Here is a 16,698-nt window from a genome sequence, read left to right as displayed (position 1 = left end):
GGTGATTTCTTCCCACCTGCAGTGCTGTGGCAGGTTAGCTGGGCTGAGAATTTAAAATAGGGAGAACTCTCAGGGGAAAGCATACATTCAGGAAGGCAGTTAGAAAGGAGAGAAATCACCCCTAGAGGCTGGAGGCAATGTCTCAGGAGGGTGTTGGAGTGCAGACGGGAAAAGGGGTGGGGGAGAGAAGGGGACAGCAGGGTCCTCCTGTGGCTGCGAATGGGGCTCTTTGAGAGATTTTAGCGGCATCTGAATCGTCTTTGCAAATTGTTCAGGATGTTGGGATGGAGATGGTGTCCTGTGGACTGAGCTGGTGGTGGGAAAGCAGATCTACCTGAGCCTCACCCTTCTTTCCTTCCCGACCTGTTGCCATTCCTCTGTTCTGAGTCCCTGGCAGCCCATTTCATGCCAGGAACAACTTTACCCTCAAAGTCCTCACAGGGTTGGCTCAGGTGCCATGGGAAGTGGAGGAGAAGCAGCAGAGCGTCGGGGACAGTCATTGTAACAGTATGGGGAGATGGTTAGGGCAGTTACAAGGAGGTGATTTTGAATTGGTTTCTGAGCTAACCCATAAAACGACCCAAAAGAATTTGCTGGGTGGGTGAGAAAAGGGGGGATGCAGAAGACGGATGTTCGAAGCTGAGGAAATAACTTTGCAAAACCCCAGGAGGGGCAAGGACATGGTATCCTTAGGGAGCTTCTGGGAGCTGGGTGGGGATGGCGTTAAGTGCATGTGTGGGAAAGAGACATGTACTTAAGGGCCTCTTATACTGCAGTGAATGGTTTAAATATTTTACTGGAGACTCTTTTTTTTACAGGAGCCATGAAAGGAGTTTGAATGAGAGAATTACATTAGATATGGCCTTTAGAGGACTCTCATAGCAGAGGTGCAGATAGAACTCAGAGACAGATAGTGAACCTCATTGGAAGGTCATTTAAGTGACTCAGGAGAGGAAAGATTAACGTCTAAATAGATCAAGGCAGTGGCAGAGGGGACAGATAAAAGGGGAGGAATTTGTGTGTGATTTGGAAAGAAACTTTGAAAGGATGGGTCCATTTGGAGTGCAGAGTTGAGAAAGAGGGAGGAGTTGGGGGCGGTTCTGAAGAGTCTGGTTTACAGAGCTGGGGGTGGGGAATGGCCGGAGCCTGGAAAGGAGGGTCTGGGAAAGGAGGCTGACTCTAGTTTATAGATGCTTCTGCCCACAGACACATCCCAGGGTGTAGACGTGGAGATGCACTAGGAGGCAGGGATAAGGAGAGCCAGGGAGCAAATCAGACCATGAAGCAGATGACAGAGTTGTATCTGCAAGCCATGGGTCTATTAGGGTTGCCTCTGCCACTCCTAATCTGGACCTCCCCTCAGCACCCTGGTGGTGATGACAGAGTAGATAAGGAAAGAAAAGCAGCTGACTACCAGGGCTGGTGCTGGGAAGGTGAACAGTATTTTAGGGACTTCGGATTGCTCTGAGGTGGTGTTTTGCAAACCAGGAAGTCCATCACGATCACTCAGGGAGCTTATCAAAAATACAGATTCTAGAAGCTACCTTATACGACTTGTATGAGAATCTTTGAAGCTAGGTTCTGGAAATATTTCTTTTTTTAATAGGCTTCCCATCTGTTTATGAAGCCTGACGGATGTTAATAAATTTAGGAGGGCCGGGGCATGTGACCTGTGCTGTCACACAGGGCTTTGTGTTCAGAAGGGCTTGATTGAATGCTCCACTGTCACTTCTTGAAATTCTTTGAACTGTGCTGTGAAAATGTCCATGAGACAACAGAGCATAAGCTGGAACACAGGCACACACACAACATGCATGTTTGTTGTTTCTTGCCACCCCATTCATATGTAGTGTTTGTGACGTCTCATGAGAAGAGAATTCCCCCACAACTGGGATGTACTTAGGAGCTGGTGATGAGAAGGAAGGAATTAGAGTAATTATGCTGCAAGTAGTAAAAGAGGGAGGAAGGAACGATGGGAGTTAACTTTAGATGAAGAGCAGTTAAGAGTAACAAGATCTAGGAAGTGAATAAAAATACTTTTAGAATGTACAGAAAAAACCCAACACAAATTTGGTCTCTTTCTGGCTAGGAAGAAGAGAGGTAACTCAGTTCCACAAATACTGTTAAGCAGAGAGCTTTGAAGGGGTTGTGTTAATGGTGAGTTGTAATTAACATTATAACAACTCATGATACTGGTTAGAGGAAATTTCATGGGTGAAGATGAGATGCTGAGGCCAGAATAGCATCTGGCCTCATCATAGGCAGAGACCAGTGGAATGGAAGCAAGAGCTTCATCTAGGTGAGGAGAGGGATAGTGGCGAGGGCAACGACGATGGAGAATGGAAACAAAGTGAAGGATGCTGCCTTGACATTTTGGAAGAAAAGATCAAAGAGGTTGAGACAAAGAGTTGCCAGGTCACTCGAACCTTCTCATATGGTCCTTAGAAGTGTGTGGTGCACTAGGGATGATGGTGGTGAAGGTCATAGATTCTAAATATATTGTATAAAATCTTGGGAAGGAAAATAAAACACTTGTGTCACAGGCATGTGGTTATAATTCAGTTCATGGCATTTTGTTCCTAAATTATTTAGAAGAGTTTATTGGATTTGTTTGTTTGTGGTTTGTTTCTTCTACTATTTATATCAGTCGTTCTCCAACCTGGCTGGACCTTTTTTTTTTTTTTAACATCTTTATTGGAGTATAATTGCTTTACAATGGTGTGTTAGCTTCTGCTTTATAACAAAGTGAATCAGTTATACATATACATATATCCCCATATCTCTTCCCTCTTGCATCTCCCTTCCTCCCACCCTCCCTATCCCACCCCTCTAGGTGGACCCAAAGCACCGAGTGATCTCCCTGTGGCAGGTTCCCACTAGCTATCTATTTTACATTTGGTAGTGTATATATGTCCATGCCACTCTCTCACTTTGTCCCAGCTTACCCTTCCCCCTCCCCATATCCTCAAGTCCATTCTCTAGTAGGTCTACATCTTTATTCCCGTCTTGCCCCTAGGTTCTTCATGACCTTTTTTTTTTTAGATTCCATACATATGTGTTAGCATATGGTATTTGTTTTTCTCTTTCTGACTTACTTCACTCTGTATGACAGACTCTAGGTCCATCCACCTCACAACAAATTACTCAATTTCGTTTCTTTTTATGGCTGAGTAATATTCCATTGTATATATGTGCCACATCTTCTTTATCCATTCATCTGTTGATGGACACTTCCATATTCTGGTTATGGTAAATAGTGCTGCAATGAACATAGTGGCACATGCCTTTTTTGAATTATGGTTTTCTCAACTCAGGGTATATGCCCAGTACTGGGATTGCTGCGTCATATGGTAGTTCTATTTTTAGGTTTTTAAGGCACCTCCATACTGTTCTCCATAGTGACTGTATCAATTTACATTCCCACCAACACTGATTTAATCCACAAGCATGGACAGGAAGGGGAAATCTATTATATAAGAGGGAGGAAGGGTATAAAAGGTTTCCAATAGTAAGCCCAGGAAAAATGATGCAGGTCAGTTTGACCTGAAGGAAAAAGAGAGATACAAAACAGAGAGAGAAAATAGGCAGAACAGTGCAACAATCCTTTCTGCCTTAGGGTAATTCTAGTGGAGTTCTTACCAGAAGAAACATGCAAACTAAGTAACAGTAATTAGAGATGGTCTAATTAGCTTCACCCGGAAAGAAGGCCTGGTGAAGAGTAGCTAGTAGTTGGAGCCATTGATTCATTAAGTCCTCAAAAGGAAGAATAAAACATGGATAAAAGCACTAACTCAGACCTGTGCATGGGAGAGAATTCCTGGGGGCACCTGTCCTGCCGTTCCTCCCACTGATGCAGGTCAATCATGGGATGCTATAAACCATGAACATGACAGGCATGTGCTTTCATGTGGTCTGCTTGAAAGGACACCCCAGAAACAGATCCCATGGCCCGGGAAGAGGCAGAAGCCACTCTCAGGTGCCCTGTGTGGGATTCAGGACTATTTGGAGGGCTGTTCCTCAGATCGTTCTGAGGGAGCATTTGGGAGAAAAGATTCATATAGAGAGTGCTATGGAAGCCTCGTGTATTTCAGCCCTCATTAGGTAATCTAAAGGTAAATATTGTGACTTTTAACAACACAGAAACATGATCATCCTCACTCAGCTGATCCAACAATCTTTTAAGTCCAATAGGAAAAAAAGAAATCTTTCTGAAGTGTTTTATTTGGGATGAAATTTTGATTTATTAGTAGAGAAAGAGTGGACATGACTTGTTATAATTTCTTCAAACTATTCTTCCAATATGGTAAACTATTATAATGTATTAAATGTAATTTACCTTGATAAAAATGATGTGGTTGGAACCAAAAGAGGTAAGCTGAGTCCCAGGTAGCACAAGGAGAGGAGTGTTTAATCTTGGCCTCTTTGCTAATTTAACTTCTAGCTGCTCAGTTCCTCGTACCTCTCTTTTGAAAAATGGGAATGGTAATACTAATGCTTCATAGGATTGTTTCTAACAATAACATAAAATGTTTTTCTTCCAGTTTTATTGAGATCTAATTGGCATACAGCACTGTATAAGTTTAAGGTGTACAGCATACTGATTTGACTTACATACATCATGAAATGATTACACTAAATTTGTGAATATTCATCATGTCATGTAGATATAACATTAAAGAAATAGAAAAAAATTTATCCTTGTGATGAGAACTCTTGGGATTCACTCTCTTAACTACTTTTATGTGTAGGAGAGAGATCTTCAAGATGGTGGGGTAGTACAATGTGGAGATCACCTTCCTCCCCACAAATACATCAAGAATACGTCTACATGTGGAATGGCTCCTTCAGAACACCTACTGAACGTTAGCAGAAGACATCAGACTTCCAAAAAGGCAAGAAAATCCCCATGTGCCTGTGTAGGGCAAAAGAAAAAAGAAAAAACAGAGACAAAAGAGTAGAGATGGGACCTGCACCTCTGGGAGGGAGCTGTGAAGGAGGAAAAGTTCCCACATGCTAGGAAGCCCCTTCACTGGCAGAGGTGGGGAGGTAGGCAGGGGGAAGCTTCGGAGCCACAGAGGAAAGCACAGCAACAGGGGTGCAGAGGGCAAAGTGGGGAGATTCCCGCACAGAGGATCAGTGCTGACCAGCACTCACCAGCCTGAGAGGCTTGTCTGCTCAACCTCCGGGGCAGGTGGGGGCTGGAAGCTGAGGCTCAGAATTCAGAGATCAGATCCCAGGGAGAGGACTGGGGTTGGCTCTGTGAAGACAGGCTGAAGGGGACTAGGGCACCACAGCTAGCCAGGAGGGTGTCTGGGAAAAAGACTGGACCTGCCAGAGAGGCAACAGACCACTGTTTACAGATATACGAGGAGAGGGAATTCAGAGCATCACCTAAATGAGCTCCAGAGATGAGTGTGAGCTGAGGCTATCAGCATGGACACCAGAGATGGACATGAGACATTAAGGCTGCTGCTGCAGTCACCAAGAAACCTGTGTGCAAGCACAGGTCACTATCCACACCTCCCCTCCCAGGAGCCTGTACAGCTTGTCACCGCCAGGGTCCCATGATCCAAGGACAACTTCCCCAGGAGGACACACGGTGTGCCTTAGGCTGTTGCAACGTCACGCCAGCCTCTGCCACCATAGGCTCGCCCCACATTCCAATTATGACTACCAAACCCCTCCCTCCCCCCCAACCTCAGTGAGCAAGGGAGTCCTAATCAGCTGCTGCTTTAACTCCCTCCTGTCTGGTGGGGGGAACAGATGCCTGAGGGCGACCTACATGCAAAGGTGGGGCCAAAAAATGCTGAACCTCAAGAGCTGTGTGAACAAAGAAGAGAAAGGAAAATTTCTCTGTGCAGCCTCAGAAGCAGCAGATTAAATGCCTGCAATCAACTTGACGTTCCCTCCATCTGTGGAATACCTGAATAGACAACGAATGTTCCCAAAATTGAGGCAGTGGACTTTGGGAGCAACCACAGACTTGGGGTTTGCTTTCTGCATCTGATTTGTTTCTTGTCTTATGTTTATCTTAATTTAGTTTTCAGTGCTTGTTTTCATTGGTGGATTTGTTTATTGGTTTGGCTGCTCTCTTCCATTTATTTATTTTTTTCATTTTTCTCTTTTTATGAGTGTTTGTGTGTATGTTTATTTGTGTGATTTTGTCTGTTTAGGTTGGCTTTTACCATTTGTCCTAGGGTTCTGTCTGTTCTTTCTCTTCTCTCTTTTTTCAGTTTTGTTTTGTTTTGTTGTTTTTTCCTTTTATGACTGTGTGTGTGTCTATGTTTCTTTGTGTGATTTTGTCTGTTTAGTTTTGCTTTTACCATCTGTTTGGGGTTCTATCTGTGCATTTTGTTTTCTTCCTTTTCTTCCAAGCCGTGTGGCTGGCAGGGTCTTGGTGCTCTGGCTGGATGTCGGGCCTGAGCCTCCAAGGTGGGATAGCCAAGTCCAGGACACTGGACAACCAGAGACCGCCTGGCCCCACATAATATTAATTGTTGAGCGCTCTCTCAGAGATCTCTATCTCAACACTAAGACCCAGCTCCACCTGACGGCCAGCAAGGCCATTGTGGGATGCCGCATGGCAAACAACTAGTAAGACAGGAACACAACCCCACCCATTAGCAGAGAGGCTGCCTAAAGTCATACTAAGTTCACAGACACCCCAAAAGCAACATTGGATGTGGCCCTGCACAGCAGAAGGACAAGATCCAGTCCCACCCACCAGAACACAGGCACCAGTCTTCCCAAACAGGAAGCCTACACAAACACTGAACCAACCTCACCCACTGGAAGCAGACACCAAAAATAACAGGAATTACAAACGTACAGTCTGAGAAAAGGAGACACCAAACACAGTAAGTTAACCAAAATGAGAAGACAGAGAAATATGCAGCAGAAGAAGGAGCAAGGTAAAAACCCACCAGACCAAACAAATGAAGAGGAAATAGGGAGTCTACCTGAAAGGAATTCAGAGAAATGATAGTAAAGATGATCTCAGAAACAGAATGGAGAAAATACAAGAAATGTTTAACAAGGGCCTAGAAGAACTAAAGAGTAAACAAACAATGATGAACAACACAATAAATGAAATTAAATATACTCGAGGAGAAATCAGTAGCAGATTAACTGAGGCAGAAGAGTGGATAAATGACCTGGAAGATAGAAGAGTGGAAATAACTACCAGAGAGCAGAATAAAGAAAAAGAATGATAAGAATTGAGGATAATTCTCATATCCAACATTAAATGCAGCAACATTCAAATTATAGGGATCTCAGAAAAAGAAAGGGTCTGAGAAAATATTTGAAGAGATTATAGTCAAAAACTTCCCTAACAAGGGAAACAAAATAGTCAGTCAAGTCCAGGAAGCTCAGAGAGTCCCATACAGGATAAAGCCAAGGAGAAACATGCCAAGACACATATTAATCAAACTATCAAAAATTAAATACAAAGAAAAAATATTAAAAGCAGCAAGGTAAAAGCAACAAATAACATACAAGGGAATCCCTGTAAGGTTAACATCTGATCTTTCAGCAGAAACTCTGTGGTAGAAGGGAGTGGCAGGATATACTTAAAGTGATGAAAGGGAAAAACCTACACCAAGATTACTCTACCCAGCAAAGACCTCATTCACGTTCGAAGGAGAAATTAAAACCTTTACAGACAAGAAAAAGCTAAGAGAATTCAGCACCACCAAACCAGCGCTACAACAAATGCTAAAGGAACTTCTCTAGGTGGGAAACACAAGAGAAGGAAAAGACCTACAAAAACAAATCCAAAGCAATTAAGAAATTGGTAATAGGAACATACATATGGATAATTACCTTAAATATAAATGGATTAAATGCTCCACCAAAAGATATAGACTGATTGAATGGATACAAAAACAAGACCCACATATATGCTCTCTACAAGAGACACACTTCAGACCTAGTGACACATAGAGACTCAAAGTGGGGGGATGGAAAAAGATATTCCATGCAAATTGAAATCAAAAGAAAGTTGGAGTAACACTTCTCGTATCCGACAAAATAGACTATAAAATAAGGACTACTACAAGAGACAAAGAAGGACACTACATAATGATCAAGAGATCAATCCAAGAAGAAGATATAACAACTGTAAATATTTATGCACCCAACAGAGGACCACCTCAATATATAAGGCAAATGCTAATAACCATAAAAGGGGAAATCAACAGTAACACAATCATCGTAGGGGACTTTAACACCCCAATTTCACCAATGGATGGATCATTGAAAATGAAAATAAGGAAACACAAGCTTTAAATGACACATTAGACATGGTGGAATTAATTAATATTTATAGGACATTCCAACCAAAAACAACAGACTACACTTTCCTCTCTAGTGCTCATGGAACACTCTCCAGGATAGATCATATCTTGGATCACAAATCAAGCCCTTGGTAGATTTAAGAAAGATGAAATCATATCAAGTATCTTTTCCAACCACAATGCTCTGAGAAGAGATATCAATTACAGGAAAAAACTGTAAAAAATACAAGCACATGAAGGCTAAAACATATGTTACTAAATAACCAAGAGATTGCTGAAGAAATCCAAGAGGAAATCAAAAAATACCTAGAAACCAATGACGATGAAAACACGATGACCCAAAACCTATGGGATGCAGCAAAAGTAGTTCTAAGAGGGAAGTTTATAGCAATACCACCCTACCTCAAGAAACAAGAAAAATCTCAAATAAACAACTTAACCTTACACCTAAAGCAATTAGAGAAAGAAGAACAAAACCCCAACAAAGTTAGTAGAAGGAAAGAAATCATAAAGATCAGATCAGAAATAAGTGAAAAATAAATGAAGGAAACAATAGCAAAGATCAATAAAAGTAAAAGCAGGTTCTTTGAGAAGATAAACAAAATTGGTAAACCATTAGCCAGACTCATCAAGAGAAAAGGGAGAAGACTCAAATCAACAGAATTAGAAATGAAAATGGAGAAGTAACAACTGACACTGCAGAAATACAAAGGATCATGAGAGATTACTACATTCAACTGTATGCCAAACAAAATGGACAACCTGGAAGAAATGGACCAATTCTTAGAAAAGCACAACGTTCAAAGACTGAACCAGGAAGAAATAGAAAATATGAACAGCCCAGTCACAAGCACTGAAATTGAAACTGTGATTATAAATCTTCCAACAAACAAAAGCCCAGGACTAGATGGCTTCACAGGTGAATTCTATCAAACATTTAGAGACAAGTTAACACCTATCCTTTGCAAACTCTTCCAGAATGTAATGGAGGGAGGAACACTTTCAAATTCATTCTATGAGGCCACCATAACCCTGATACAAAAACCAGACAAATATGTCACAAAAAAAGAAACTACAGGCCAATATCACTGATGAATACAGATATAAAAATCCTCAACAGAACGCTAGCAAACAGAACCCAACAGTGCTGTTGGATCACACATTATTATCAAATGTGGTTTGTCCCAGGAATGCAAGACTTCTTTATTATACTCAAATCAATCAATGGGATACACCATATTAAAAATTGATGGATAAAAACCATATGATAATCTTGATAGATACAGAAAAAGTTTTTGACAATATTCTACACCATTTTTGATAAAAACTCTTCAAAAAGTGGGCATAGAGGAACCTACCTCAACATAATAAAGGCGATATGACAAAACCACAGCCAACATCATTCTCAATGGTGAAAAACTGAAACCATTTCCTGTAATATCAGGAAGAGAAGGTTGCCCACTCTCACCACTATTATTCAACATGGTTTTGGAAGTTTTAGTCACAGTAGTCAGAGAAGAAAAAGAAATAAAAGGAATCCAAATTGGAAAAGAAGAAGTAAATCTGCCACTGTTTGCAGATGACATGATACTATACATAGAGAATCCTAAAGATGCTACCAGAAAACTACTAGAGCTAATCAATAATTTGGTAAAGTAGCAGGATACATAGTTAATGCACAGAAATCTCTTGCATTGCTCTACACTAACAATGAAAAATCTGAAAGAGAAATTAAGGAAACAATCCCATTTACCATAGCAAGAAAAAGAACAAAATACCTAGGAATAAGCCTACCTAAGGAGACAAAAGACCTGTATGCAGAAAACTATAAGACACTGATTAAAGAAATTAAAGATGATAAAAACAGATGGAGAGATATACCATGTTCTTGGATTGGAAGAATCAACATTGTGAAAATGACTATACTACCCAAAGCAATCCACAGATCAATGTGATCACTATCAAGCTACCAGTGGCATTTTTTACAGAAGTAGAACAAAAATTTTCACAATTTGCATGGAAACACAAAAGACCCTGAATAGCCAAAGCAATCCTGAGAAAGAAAAATGGAGCTGCAGGAATCAGGCTCCTTGACTTCAGTCTATACTACAAAGCTACAGTAAACAAGACAGTATGGTACTGGCACAAAAACAGAAAGATAGATCGATGGAACAGGATAGAAATCCCAGAGATAAACTTACGTACATATGGTCACCTTATCTTTCATAAAAGTGGAAAGAATATACAATGGAGAAAAGACTGTCTCTTCAATAAGTGGTGCTGGGAAAACTGGACAGCTATACATAGAAGATTGAAATTAGAACACTCCCTAACACAATACACAAAAATAAACTCAAAATGGATTAGAGACCTAAATGTAATGCCAGACACTATAAAACTTAGAGGAAAATATAGGCAGAACACTCTATGACATAAATCACAGCAAGATCCTTTTTGACCCACCCTGTAGAGGAATGGAAATCAAAACAAAAATAAACAAATGGGACCTAATGAAACTTAGAAGCTTTTGCATAGCAAAGGAAACCATAAACAAGATGAAAAGACAGCCCTCAGAATGGGAGAAAATATTTGCAAATGAAGCAACTGACAAAGGATTAATCTCCAAATTATACAAGCCGCTCATGCAGCTCAGTGTCAATAAAACAAAAAAACTAATCCAAAAATGGGCAGAAAGACTAAATAGATCTTTCTCCAAGGAAGATATACAGATTGCCAACAAACACATGAAAGGATTCTGAACATCACTAATCATTAGAGAAACACAAATCAAAACTGCAACGAGGGATCATCTCACACCAGTCAGAATGGCCATCATCAAAACATCTAGAAACAATGAATGCTGGAGAAGGTGTGTAGAAAAGGGAACCCTCTTACACTGTTGGTGGGAATGTAAATTGATACAGTCACTATGGAGAACAGTATGGAGGTGTCTTAAAAACCTAAAAATAGAACTACTATATGATGCAGCAATCCCAGTACTGGGCATATACCCTGAGAAAACCATAATTCAAAAAAAGCATGTGCCACTATGTTCATGGCAGCATTATTTACCATAGCCAGGATATGGATGTGTCCATCAACAGATGAATGGATAAAGAAGATGTGGCACATATATACAATGGAATATTACTCAGCCATAAAGAGAAATGAAATTGAGTTATTTGTAGTGAGGTGATTGGACCTAGAGTCTGTCATACAGAGTGAAGTAAGTCAGAAAGAGAAAAACAAATACCGTAGGCTAACACATATATATGGAATCTAAAAATAATGGTTCTGATGAACTTAGGGGCAGGACAGGAATAAAGATGCAGACTTAGAGAATGGACTTGTGGACACAGGGGTAAGGGTAAGGGTAAGCTTGGATGAAGTGAGAGAGTGGCATGGACATATATACACTACCAAATGTAAAATAGATAGCTAGTGGGAAGCAGCCGCATAGCACAGGGAGATCAGCTCAGTGCTTTGTGACCCGCTAGAGGGGTGGGATAGGGAGTGTGGGAGGGAGACACAAGAGGGAGGGGATATGGGGATATATGTATATGTATAGCCAATTCACTTTGTTATAAAGCAGAAACTAACACAGCATTGTAAAACAATTATACTCTAATAATATACAGCAGTGTTAATTATATTTATCCTGCTGTATATTACATCCCTACTATTTATTATCTTATAAGTGGAAGTCTCTACCTTTTGACTGCCTTCATCCAATTCCCCCTCCCTGCTCACCCCACCTCTGGTAACTAGAAATCTGATCTCTTTTTCAATGTTTCTTTGTTTTTGAAGTATAATTGACCTACAACATCATATTATATTCTGTTATGCAACATAGTGATTCGATGTTTGTATACATTTCAAAATGATCACCATAAGTTCAGTTGCAATCCGTCACCAAATAAATATATTACCTAGTGATTGACTATATTTCTCACACTGTACATTTCCTACTCTTGACTATTTATTTTGCAACTGGAAGTTTGTTTCTCTTAATCTCCCTTGGTATTTCTTTCCTCCCCTGAGCCTCCTCCCCTGTGGTAACCACCTGTGTGTTCCCTGTATTTATAACTCTGTTTGCATTTTGTTATGTTTCTTTTTTGTTTTGCTTTTTAGATGTCACAATTAAGTGAAATCATACAGTATTTGTCTTTCTTTGTCTAACTTATCTCACTTAGCATGATACCCTTTAGGTCCAAGCATGTTTTCCCAAGTGGCAAGATTTCACTCTTTTGTTTTAATGGCTGAGTAATATGCCATTGTATGTATGTGTGTCTGTATATACACACACACACCTTCTTTATCCATTCATCTATAGATAAGCACTGAGGTTGCTTCCATATATTGTGTATTATAAATAATTCTGCAATGAGCATAAGGGTGCATATATTTTTCTGTTAAGTGTTTTTGTTTTGTTTGGATAAATACTCAGTAGTGGAATTGCTGAATTATATAGTAGCTCTAGTTTTTATTTATTGAGGATCTCCATACTGTTTTCCATAGTGGCTGCACCAATTTACACTCTCACCAACAGTGTACAAGGGCTCCCTGTTCTCCACATCCTCACAAACACTTGTTATTTGTTGTCTTTTTGGTAATAGTTCTTCTGCCAGGTGTTAGTTGATATCTCATTGTAGCTTTGATTTGCATTTCTCCAATAATTACTGATGTGCCTGTTGGCCATCTGTATGTCTCCTTTGGAAAAATGTCTATCCACATCCTCTGCCCATTTTAATTTAATTAATTAATTAATTTATTTTCAAAAGTAATTCATTTGTTTATTGATTATCTATTATATCTTAAATATAGCAGTGTGTACATGTCAATCCCAAACTCCCACTCCATGCCCCCTCACCACCCTTTCCCCCTGGTAACCATAAGTTCATTCTCTAAGTCTGTGAGTCTGTTTCTGTTTTGTAGATAAGTTCATTTTTTTTTTTTAGATTCCACTATAACTGATATCATATGATATTTGTCTTTCTCTGTCTGACTTACTTCACTTAGTATGATAATCTTCAGGTCCATCCACGTTGCTGTAAATGGCGTTATTTCATTCTTTCTTACGGCTGAGTAATATTCCATTGTATATATGTACCACATCTTCTTAATCCATTCATCTGTCAATGGACATTTAGGTTGCTTCCATGTCTTGGCTATTGTAAAAAGCACTGCAATGGCCATGGGGGTGCATGTATACTTTCAAACCAAGTTTTTCTCCGGATATATGCCCAAGAGTGGGATAGCTAGATCATACGATAGCTCTATTTTTTGTTTTTTAAGGAACCTCCATACTGTTCTCCATAGTGGCTGTAACAATTTACATTCCCACCAACAGTGTAGGAGGGTTCCCTTTTCTCCACACCCTCTCCAGAATTTATTGTTTGTAGATTTTTTGATGATGGCCATTCGGACTAGTGTGAGGTGATATCTCATTGTAGTTTTGATTTGTGGTTCTCTACTAATTAGTGATGTTGAACATCTTTTCATTTGCTTCTTGGCCATCTTCTTTGTCTTCTTTGGAGAAATATCTATTTAGGTCTTCTGTCAATTTTTTGATTGGGTTTTTTGTTTTGATGGTATTGAGCCTCATGGGCTGTTTGTAAATTTTGGAGATTAATCCTTTGTTGGTTGCATTATTTGCAAATATTTTCTCCCATTCTGTGGGTTGTCTTTTCATTTTGTTTATGGTTTCCTTTGCTGTGAAAAAGCTTTTGAGTTCAATTAGGTCCCATTTTTTAATTTTTGTTTTTATTTCTCTTACTCTGGGACATAGACTGAAAAAGATATTGTTGCGATTTATGTCAGAGAGTGCTCTGCCCATGTTTTCCTCTAAGTGTTTTATAGTATCTGATCTTACATTTAGGCCTTTAATCCATTTTGAGTTTATTTTTGTGTGTGGTGTTAAAGAGTATTCTAATTTTATTTTTTTACATGTATCTATCCAATTTTTCCAGCACCATTTATTGAAGAGACTGTCTTTCCTCCATTGTCATAGATTAATTGACCATAGGTGTGTGGGTTCATTTCTGGGCTTTCTATCCTGTTACATTGATCTATATTTCTGTTTTTGTGCCAGTACCATGCTGTTATGATGACTGTATCAGTAGTTTAGTTAGGAAGTCAGGGAGCTTGATGCCTCCAGCTCCATTTTTCTTTCCCAAGATTGCTTTGGCTATTTGGGGTCTTTTTTGTCTCCATACGAATTTTAAGATGTTCTGTTCTAGTTCTGTGAAATATGACATTGGTAATTTGATAGAGATTGCATTGAATCTGTAGATTGCCTTGGGTAGTATAGTCCTTTTCACAAAACTGATTCTTCCAATCCAAGAACATGGTATATTTCTCCATCTGTTTATGTTATCTTTAATTTCTTTCATCAGTGTTTTATAGTTTTCTGAGTACAAGTTTTTTGCCTCCTTAGGCAGGTTTATTCCTAGGTATTTTATTCTTTTTGATATGATGGTAAATGGGATTGTTTCCTTAATTTCTCTTTCTGATAATTTGTTTTTAGTGTATAGAAATGCAACAGATTTCTGTATATTAATTTTGTGTCCTGCAACTTTACTGAATTCATTGATGAGTCCTAGTAGTTTTTTGGTGGTATCATTAAGATTTTCTATATATAGTATCATGTAATCTGAAAACAGTGTTTTTAATCCATTTTGAATTTATTTTTGGGCATGGTGTGAGAGAGTAATCCAGTTTAACTTTTCTGCATGTAGCTGTCCAGGTTTCCCAATACCACTTATTGAAGAGACTTATTTTTACCATTGTATATTCCTGTGTTTGTTGTCATAGATTAATTGCCTATATAAGTGTGGGTTCATTTCTGGGCTCTCTGTTCTGTTCCATTGATCTCTGTCTCTGTTTTTCTGCCAATTCCATAATGTTTTGATGTTTTATATAAATCTATACACACACACACACACACATATATATATAGACACACTCAGGGAGTATGATACCTCCAACTTTTTTCTTTCTCAAGAGTGTTTTGACTATTTGATCTCTTTTTCATTACCATACAAAGTTTAGAATTATTTGTTTTAATTCTGTGAAAAATAAGTTCATTTGCATTATTTTTGTTAGATTCCACATATAAACAATATCATATGATATGTGTCTTTCTCTGGCTGGCTTAACATTTAAAGTAATTATTGATAGGTGTGTATATACTGACATTTTATTAATTGTTTTAGGGTTATTTCATGGCTCTTTTTTGTTCCTTTCTTCTTCTTTTACTCTCTTCCCTCGTGATTTAATGCCTATCTTTAGTGTTATGATTGGATTCCTTTCTCTCTTTTTTTTTTGTGTGTGTGTATTTCTTATAGGTTTTTGATTTGTGGTTACCATGAGGTTAATATATAGCAATCCCCCTCTCTCTTGCTCTGTGTGTGTGTATGTATATGATTATTTTAAGTTGCTGGTCTCTTAAATTCACATTTTAACAACCCAGCATTTTTACTCCTCTCCCCTAATGGTTACTGTTTTTGGCATCATATTTTACTTTTTTTTGTTTTGTGTATCCTTTAACTACTTATTGCAGATATGGCTGATTTTACTACCTTTGTTTTTTAGCCCTCTTAGTAGCTTTGTATGTGGTTGACTTACTACATTCTCTGTATATTTGCCTTTAGCCATGAGCTTTTTCCTTTTATAATTTTCAAGTTTCCAGTTGTGGCCTTTCCTTTTTCACTTAGAAAATTTCCTTTAACATTTCTTGTAAAGCTGGGTTGATGGTGCTGACCTCTATTACCTTTTGCTTATCTGTAAAACTTTTGATTTCTCCATCAAATCTGAATGAAAGCCTTGCTGGACAGTGTATTCTTGGTTGTAGGTTCTTCCCTTTCTTCACTTTAAGTATACTGTGCCACTCTCTTTTGGTCTGCAGAGTTTCTCCCTTCTGGTTGCAGAATTTCTGCTGATAGCCTTATGGGAGTTCCCTTGTATGTAACTTGTTGCTTTTCCCTTGCTAATTTTAATATTCTCTCTTTATCTCTAGTTTTTGTCCTTTTAATTACAATGTGTCTTGGTGTGGTCCTCTTAGGATTGATCTTATTTAGAACTCTCTGTGTTTCCTGGACCTAGATGTCTGTTTACTTTCCCAAGTTAGGGAAGTTTTCAACTGTTATGTCTTGAAATATTTCTCTGCCCCCTTTTCTCTCTCTCTTCTCCTTCTGGGACCCCTATAATGTGAATATTATTAGGCTTGGTGGTCTCTTAAACTGTCTTCATTTTTGTTTATTCTTTTTTCTGTTCAGCTTCAGTGATTTCCACTACTTTGTCTTCCAGCTCACTGATCCGTTCCTCTGTATCATCTAATCTACTGTTAATTCCTTTTAGTGTATTTTTCATTTTAGTTATGGTATCCTTTACCTCCGTTTGT

General features: G+C 39.0%; 1 protein-coding gene across 1 annotated transcript in view; it reads right to left on the bottom strand.

Annotated features, from left to right (window-relative positions):
* Positions 1–16,698, bottom strand: part of EYS (EGF-like photoreceptor maintenance factor) — a 1,677,823-nt gene that overhangs the window by 89,654 nt on the left and 1,571,471 nt on the right. The window lies entirely within an intron of this gene.

The sequence above is a fragment of the Aethalodelphis obliquidens genome, unplaced genomic scaffold (assembly GCF_003676395.1).
Source record: "Aethalodelphis obliquidens isolate GAN/ISIS:26980383/991018 unplaced genomic scaffold, ASM367639v1 scaffold3, whole genome shotgun sequence".
Classification (NCBI taxonomy): Eukaryota; Metazoa; Chordata; class Mammalia; order Artiodactyla; family Delphinidae; genus Aethalodelphis; species Aethalodelphis obliquidens.
Note: the sequence above shows the minus strand (reverse complement) of the source record. Positions and strands in the feature narration are given on the sequence as shown.